The sequence below is a fragment of the Prionailurus bengalensis genome, chromosome E3 (assembly GCF_016509475.1).
Source record: "Prionailurus bengalensis isolate Pbe53 chromosome E3, Fcat_Pben_1.1_paternal_pri, whole genome shotgun sequence".
Lineage (NCBI taxonomy): Eukaryota > Metazoa > Chordata > Mammalia > Carnivora > Felidae > Prionailurus > Prionailurus bengalensis.
In genome coordinates this window covers 27,470,150-27,478,615 of record NC_057357.1, presented here as the reverse complement: position 1 = coordinate 27,478,615, position 8,466 = coordinate 27,470,150, and the positions used below count along the sequence as shown (strand labels likewise).

The 8,466-nt window shown below is 45.5% G+C and overlaps 1 long non-coding RNA gene across 1 annotated transcript in view; it reads right to left on the bottom strand.

Moving 5' to 3' along the window:
- Positions 1 to 1,321: 1,321 nt before the first annotated feature.
- LOC122471623 overlaps positions 1,322 to 8,466 on the bottom strand; it is a 231,287-nt gene continuing 224,142 nt past the window's right edge. The window contains exon 5 of the long non-coding RNA XR_006294221.1: positions 1,322 to 1,891. This is a non-coding gene — a long non-coding RNA (uncharacterized LOC122471623). The remainder of the gene's footprint in view (positions 1,892 to 8,466) is intronic.

Sequence of the window (8,466 nt, the reverse complement as noted above, 5' to 3'; positions counted from 1 at the left end):
TGTTTTAGAGGATAAATCTGATCACATCACTCCCCTGATGAAACCCTCTGATGGCTCCCCAGTGCCTGCGGGTTAGAAGATAAACACCCATGCAGCGTTTTACAGAGCTTTTCAGATGGGACTCCTGCCCAGCACACCCCTCGGGTCTCACGTCCCCCCTACTGCCCACAGTTCTGACAGCTCCCAGCTCCCGGAACCTGATGCATTGTCCAGTCTGGGCTTCACAGCTGCCGCCTCCTGTTACCTGAAACAACTTCTCTGCCTATTTTTTCCAAGCTACCCCCAACTCATTTTCCAGGTGTCACTAGGACACATATCGGAGCAGCAGATTAGGACAGGGGTTGAAATAAAGTCACAGCCTGGCTTTGCCTCCAGCTCTGCCACTTAACTGCAATGACCTTGGGCAAGCTACTTAACGTTCTGGGTTTGAATTCTCTTGCCCATACACTGGTGGCGAAAGGTTCACTCCATGAATTGACAAGGGATGAGAGGCTTTTAAAAGACGACCCATGTAACATTCTAAGATCTGTACCTGGTATGTGGCTAGCACTTGATGTGTCAGACATCACTATGCCCCCTTCAACAGAGTGAGCCCCAGATCTGGCTGAGAAGCCCCTCCTTAAGTACTTCTGGAACACCTGTTCTTAATTCCATCTTCTGTTACCATTATCATGGTAACAGAGAGATTGGGTCTGTCTTGTTCACTGCTGTCCAGCTATATAGTGCCTAACACACAGTAGGTGCAAATAAATATGTGTGGAACACATGAGGCAATCGTACAAACGACAGGGCCACTGCGACAATATCCATCACAGCTCCAGGACGCAAGCAACAGAAGATTTAGAAGAAGCAACAACATTCTAACAGAATTCACTGCTAAATTTGAAAGCCTCAATTGTACCAAATATCAATTCAACCAAATGTGAACGGATTGTGTGCCAGCCATTGTGCTCTGCAATAGGAAAACACAAAGATGAAGAAACCTTTGCCCTAAGAGGTGCTTCAAACTCCAGGTCACCGTCTCTCCGCGCTGAAAGAGTGGCTCTGCTGGTCTGGATTGCACAGTTTCAAGAATACGGTATCTTGAAGCAGACGTATCTGGGTTCACATCCCATAGCTTCCTGGCTTGTGAATTGTGGGACCAGAAGCAAGTCATGTCCCGTTTCCCTGAGCTTCAAGGCTTTTCATCTGGAGGAGGCAGAAAAATAGTACCTGTGACAGAGGGTTGCTTGTGTGGAGGCAATGAGAAAACCCACAACGTTCACCTAAGCAGAAGGCGTGGCAGATAGAAAACAGGGGTACGTTTTCATTGTTAGTATTACTGCCGTCCTCAGCCCCTCCCTGGACTCGCTCCACGTACCCTAGCTTCTGCCCTAATCTCTGCTACCAGTTTGCTTTCTTTTTCTTACTGCTTCAACTTAAAGACAGAAAAATACACATCTGAGCCTCAGAACTCCTTGGTACCATGAAGCAAAGCTGAGCTTTTGTACCCAGAAGAGCATCAGGACACTTTTAATATCATGCTAATTGCCAGCACGGTGCCACAAGGCAGGCCAGACTTGGGGTTTTGCGATTTTCCTTTTGCTGTTTTTGGAAGGATTCTAAGAATCCATGTCTAAGTATGGCCGGTGGCTCATGGCCCTGTGATAATCCCATGGGGATGACTTTGTCTTCTGTGGCAGATTTTGAAGAAGTTAAAAAGTTTTTTGTCTCTTTCTCTCTCTCTGAGAAGGTTTTTCTTTCTTGGTATACAGTATTGCTTATGGAAGGCACAAAAAAAGGGCACAAAAAGAATAATAAATAGGTCTTGTCTCTCATGCTGTCTCTTATTGATTGTTGGTGGGTGTCTGAAGTATCATCTTAAAAAGCACTCTGATGCAGCTTTAGGTTTCTGTGGGAAAGAGCACATTGATTGATTAGTCATGTCTGCCCTGGGTGGAATGGAGGTGGGGGGCAGGTACAGTGCCAGAACTGAACATCTCTGGCTGAAAAGCACTTTTTCCAGATAGACGATTCCATCTCCTCTCCATATTCCCCAGGCTTCTTACTTCTCTCCATTTTACCTTACTGTCTGATTCCACTGCAGTATGACAGTTCAAAAATCAAGTTACTATTAGTTCAAATTGATTTCTTTTGATTTGAAGAAAAGAAAGCTTCAAGGATGATTCACAGAAGAAGAAAACCCTCTCAGTAATGAAGTAGAGGCCATTCATTGCCAGCAAGATCGATGGACCACCTCCCACTCAGGGCCTCTGATTTCAAAATCAAGATGCTTATGCGACCAACTTCATAATGAGAAGGAAAATAAAAGTAATCATCGTAGCTCAATTTGGCGAACAGGTTCTACTTGCCAGGCATCGTGCCTGCTCGATCATCCTTTAACCTTTAAAAAAGATACATTCCAATGCTAAAACCTTGACAAATGTTGAATTTGGGTGATGGGTGGATGGGAACCGTATTATATTACCCTTGTGTACATTTGAAATGTTTCACAATAGGAAGTTTTAAACACATGATGCCAGATATTCTGATTTCATTGGTCTGTGAGAATCTGGGCATCAAGTAGCCTTAAAAACGTCCCACAGGTTATTGTTTTGTTTTGTTTTGTTTTGTTTTGTTTTGTTTACTGTGCAATCAGGAGGAAAATCACCTGGCAAAGTGCTCTTTAGGCTAGATTTTCTTCACAACCAGCCTCAGACAAGTCTCCACCAACCATCCCCATCATACCAATGACCATGGTGTGAAATGGTCAGCCCACAGTTGCACAGCTGCTGAGTGGCTGAGCCACAATTCAACCCAGATCAACCTGAGCTCTGAGCTTGGGTCCCTAACCTCCTATGCTAGATTCAGTCTAATTTTGGGGTGCCTAGGTGGCTCAGTCGGTTGGACATCTGACTTCGGCTCAGGTCATGATCTCATGGTTTGTGGGTTTGAGCCCTACGTCGGGCTCTGTGCTGACAGCTCGGAGTCTGGAGCCTGCTTCTGATTCTGTGTCTCCTTCTCTCTCTGCCCCTCCCCAACTTGTGCTTTGTGTCTCTATGTCTCTCAAAAAATAAATGTAGATTCGGTCTAATTTTTTTTCAGCTTTATTGAAGTATAATTGACAAAAACTGTACACATTTAAGGTGTACAACATGATGTTTTGATATATACATACACTGTGAAATAATTACCACAACCAAAGTAATGAACACATCTATCACCTCACATAGTTACAATTTTTTTATGAGAATAGTTAAGATCTACTTGAGGGCATATTTTAAGCTAACAATACAGTATTATTAATGACAGTCCCCATGCTGTATGTTAGATGTCTATGGCTTACTCACCCTGCGTAACTGAAACTTTGCACCCTTTGACCAACGTCTCCCCATATTCCCCATCTCCCAGCCCCTGGTAACCACTGTTCTTCTCTCTGCATCCATCCTTTTGACTTTTTTTAGATTCCATATGTAAGTGAGATCACGCAGTATTTGTCTATCTGTGTCTGGCTTATTTCACTTAGTGTAAGGTCCACCAGGTTCACCCACGTTGTTGCAAATGGCAGGATTTCCTTCTTTTTTAGGCAGAAGAATATTGTTGTATGTATAATACCACATTTCCTTTACCCATCCACCCACCCACCCATCCATCCATCCATCCATCCACCCACCAACACCTGAATTGTTTCCAAATTTTGGCTACTGTGAATAATGCTACAGTGGACATGGGAGGGTAGGTATCTCTTGAAGATCCTGATTTCAACTCCTTTGGAACTGTACTCAGAAGTGGGATTGCTGGAACATAGGGCAGTTCTATTTTCAGTTTTTTGAGAAAATTCCATACTGGTTTTCATAATGGCTGTAACTTTTTTGTGGTTAAATATACGTAGCATAAATTTTACCATTTCAACCATTTTCCAGAGTACCATTCTGTGGCACTAAATACATCCGCAATGTTGTGCAACCCTCACCACCAATCATCTCCAGGACTTTTCATCACCCCAAGTTAAAAGTGTTATCCATTGAATATCAACTCCCCATTCGTGCCTCCCCCCAGCCCCCGGCAACCACCATTGTACTTTCTGTCTCTATGAATTTGGTTATTCTAGAAATGGAGTATTATTTGTCCTTTTGTACCTTATTTTGTGCCTTACTGTCTGATAGGATCTATCACCCTCTGGGTTCATCAGTGTTGTAGCACGTGTCAGAAATTCATTCCTTTTTTAAGGCTGAATAATAAGTATAACTTTTTATTTTTTTTTAAATTTTTTTAAATGTTTTTATTTATTTTTGCGACAGAGAGAGACAGAACATGAGCAGGGGAGGGCCAGAGAGAGAGGGAGACACAGAATCGGAAGCAGGCTCCAGGCTCTGAGCTGTCAGCACAGAGCCCGATGCGGGGCTCGAACCCACAGACTGTGAGATCATGACCTGAGCCGAAGTCGGACGCTTAACCGACGAGCCACCCAGGCGCCCCAATAATAAGTATAACTTTTTAAATAAACATTTCCTGACACTGGCATTGTGGTGATCAATGAAACATAATTTCTGGTATCAGTCAACGATCTCACAGCCTGGTAGTATGACACACAGCAATGCATTAAGGTCCTAGAAAATGCACACACAGAGCTCCATGGAAGCTTCCAGTAGAAGTTTCCAGTAACTCTTCCACAGAGTTGCATCACGTTATCCATGGTCATCCATAGGAGCTCAGGTCCCTCCCTGACTGTCCGGAGTAAAATCCCAACTCCACTGCCTTTTAGCTATGAGCTACAGGCCAAGTCACTTCTCTCTGGGGCTCAATTTTTCCATCTGTAAAATCTGGATAATATCCACCTCTGAGTTCTGATCAGGCCTAAATGAGTCCGTCCATGTAAAGCACTTAGAGCAGTGCCTGGCACATTATAAGTTGTCAAAAATGATGTAAATCAATCAACCAATAATACAAAGTAATTTCTGTCTGGGGCAATCTGTAGAGAATATAGCACTTAGGTAGGTTTTTGAAAGGCAAGATTTCCTTAAGGTAGGGTAGCCAGATCAAATACAGGACATCTACTTCAATTTGAATTTCAAATAAACGACTAACCGTTTCTTAGGAGAAGTCGCAACTACTGGATACTCCTCATCAAATGCTGACAAAAGGCAAGTTTCTGGGATCCCACGTATTTGATACCTTAGAACACTTTAGTCACACGGATGAGTGTAAGTGAGATCGGCTGCTTGCTCCTAACTGAGCTGGACAAAGTGGCAAAAGAAAAGAAGAGCTCTAGACTTCAGAGTCAGCTCAAACTCTGCATAAATGACTTGAAAGAAACTCTTACCTCCTGCATCTCTTGTAGGGCTGAGATTGCTGAAATCATCTCGAGAGTCAATGAATTCTAATACAAATTGAATTCATAACCTCACAGGGCGTCTGCTGCTCAAGTGAGGGCACTGATTAGGCAGGACTGGAATCCTGAGAATTGCAAGGGGGCACATGAGCAGATCCCAGTGAATCTTGGGACTGGGGCCCCTAAATTGAGCAGAATCTTTGCCAGACAAGCAGTCCATTCTCCCGTTCCCGTCCACCTCTACTAGGCTGAGGTCAACCCTGCTTTGCTTAAAGAACCTGTGACAGTCTCCCTCGAGGTAGCTGTTTTACAATATACTTCTGATTCTCTTCAAGACCTGACCTCACCATCCCCGTTGGCTTCTAGATCTATGACCACTCAGGTCAGAGCAGGTCCCAAACGGGGGGAGGTATAAACTGTGACCCATGGGGTGGGGATGAGGGAGCCCTACACTCCAAGAGAACTACAGGACTTTTAAAAATTTATACATAGAGGGGCGCCTGGGTGGCGCAGTCGGTTAAGCCTCCGACTTCAGCCAGGTCACGATCTCGCGGTCCGTGAGATCGAACCCCGCGTCAGGCTCTGGGCTGATGGCTCAGAGCCTGGAGCCTGTTTCCGATTCTGTGTCTCCCTCTCTCTCTGCCCCTCCCCCGTTCGTGCTCTGTCTCTCTCTGTCCCAAAAATAAATAAACGTTGAAAAAAAAAATTTTTTTTTTAATTTATACATAGAAACCTGGCAGATTTCATGGGAACAGATATTAAGGCTGTGGGATAATAGTGGAAGGCATATAAATTCCCCAAATTTTCTTTTCTTTTCCCCAAATGTATTGATTTCAGCCCACTGAGTAGAGATTCTGCAGCTTAGAGGGTTAGAAAGAGCTCTAGGGGCACCTAGGTGGCTCAGCTGGTTGAACATCCAACTCTTGGTTTTCCATTCAGGTCACAATCTCAGTGTTCATGGGTTCGAGACCTGCATTGTGCTCTGAGCTGCCAGCGCAGAGCCTGCCTGGGATTCTCACTCTCTCCCTCTCTCTCTGTCCCTCCCTAGCTCTCTCTCTCAAAATAAATAAGCACTTAAAAAATAAATACATGGGGCGCCTGGGTGGCGCAGTCGGTTAGGCATCCGACTTCAGCCAGGTCACGATCTCGCGGTCCGTGAGTTCGAGCCCCGCGTCAGGCTCTGGGCTGATGGCTCAGAGCCTGGAGCCTGCTTCCGATTCTGTGTCTCCCTCTCTCTCTGCCCCTCCCCCGTTCATGCTCTGTCTCTCTCTGTCCAAAAATAAACGTTGAAAAAAAAAATTAAAAAAATAAATAAATAAATACAAGTCTTCGAAAGAAAGAAAGAGAAAGAAAGAGAGAGACAGAGAAAGAAAGAAAGAAAGGAAGGAAGAAAGGAAGGAAGGAAGGAAGGAAGGAAGGAAGGAAGGAAGGAAAAGAGCGAGCTCTAATGGTTTGCTTGGTTGGCTGGCTGGAGCACGAGGTGGCCCAGGGCAGACATAGCTGGGACGCCAGCGCACTGACGGTGTGCTGCAGAGGAAGGCAGAGGGAGGTGTCCAAGGCCCAGGGCTTAGGGAGACTGGAACGCCAGAGTGGATTTATCGTGGAAGACTTGCTCATCTGCCTCGGGAGGGTCACCACAACTGTGAGAAATAAATCAGTGAGGGGAGCCCCCGCATCCTTACAGAGATTTGTGGTCGTCCTTCTCTGTACGTCAGAAATTACGGTGGGAAATGCAGCTAAGTGGGGGATTTCTAAGTGCAGCGGGGACAACGGGATCCTGGGGTGTCGGGGCCCAGTGGCGGCTCTTCATCAGCAAAGGCGAGGTGGGCGTGGTTACAGTAAGTGACAGTGGAGTCAAAACGGTCCTCAGAACAGTCAGACACGCAGACTTACAGGGCTGGCCAACTGATCACAGTGCCGCTGGAAAATAAATACAGGCACAGTCTACTAAATTCTTACTTGATATGTAGAAACAGAAGAGTTTAGGTCAAGTGAAAAGAAGTCTAAGTTGAATCACCAAAACAGAGTGTGATGGCCCCTCAGTCAATTCCCAGACTTGAGCCAGCTGACAGAACCCGGGAACCTCTGAAGGCAAGGGAAGCTTGCACACTGCCCTGCCCCCAGTTTGTACTGTTGATCTGTCTCTGGGTCTTCCCCAGAGGGACCTATGACCTTATACCAGGCTGACTGTGCATGGGGGAAAAGGCAAGCATCAGACCTTTTGGGGACTGGCTGTGACTGACACTAATTCCAGGGGAAACAAGACCTCACTATGATCCACTAGTCAGAGTAGGGGCTTATGGAGGTCAGGCAATCAGTCAGGAGCTCACCTCCTTTTCACAGTGAATCCTGCGGGTCCCTGGACCCAGCCAGTGGTTTCATTTCTCCACGGCTAGAATGCACAATTGGAATAGACATGTTCAGGAATGGGCAGAATCCCTGAAACTCAAGTCGAACTGGGCATCCTGTATTTTTATTTACTAAACCTGGCAATCCCACCTGAAGGAAACTCCAGGTGGGGAAAAACACGTAGTGCACTAACGTTTCTCTCTGAGGGCAGGAGAATAAAGTTTTGTTAGGAAGACTATGACCCTGAGCTGGACCTCAAATGGCGAAAACCCGAGGCCAAAAGATGTGAAGTTCAGGGGAGTGAGGGGCTTGGGAAAAAGTTCTAGAAATTTCACTTTTTATTTTATTATTTTTTAAATGTTTTAATCTATTTTTGAGAGAGAGAGAAAGAGAGAGATGGTGGGTAGGAGGGAGAAGGGCACAGAGGTGGGGACAGAGGATCTAAAGCAGGCTCAGCGCTGAAAGCAGAGAGCTTGATGCAGGACCCGAACGCATGAACTGCGAACTCATGACCCGAGCAGAGATCAAGAGTCGGACACTTAACTGACTGAGCCCACTCAGGCGCCCCAGGCGCCCCTAAAATTTCACTTTCAGCCAGGTAGTCCATAGCCAAAACAACCTCCCCAAACCAAATGAAACCTAAGCCAAACCAGACCTCTGCAGTCCTTCCTCAGTTGATTAATTTCTAGGAAGTTCCCTTTACTAGGTCTGCTGATTACAAAACAAATTGTCTGTGATGATTTAGACTGCACAGTGCAGAGCGGAACATTCACATCAAAGGAATTGTATGCTTTGAGCTGACGCAA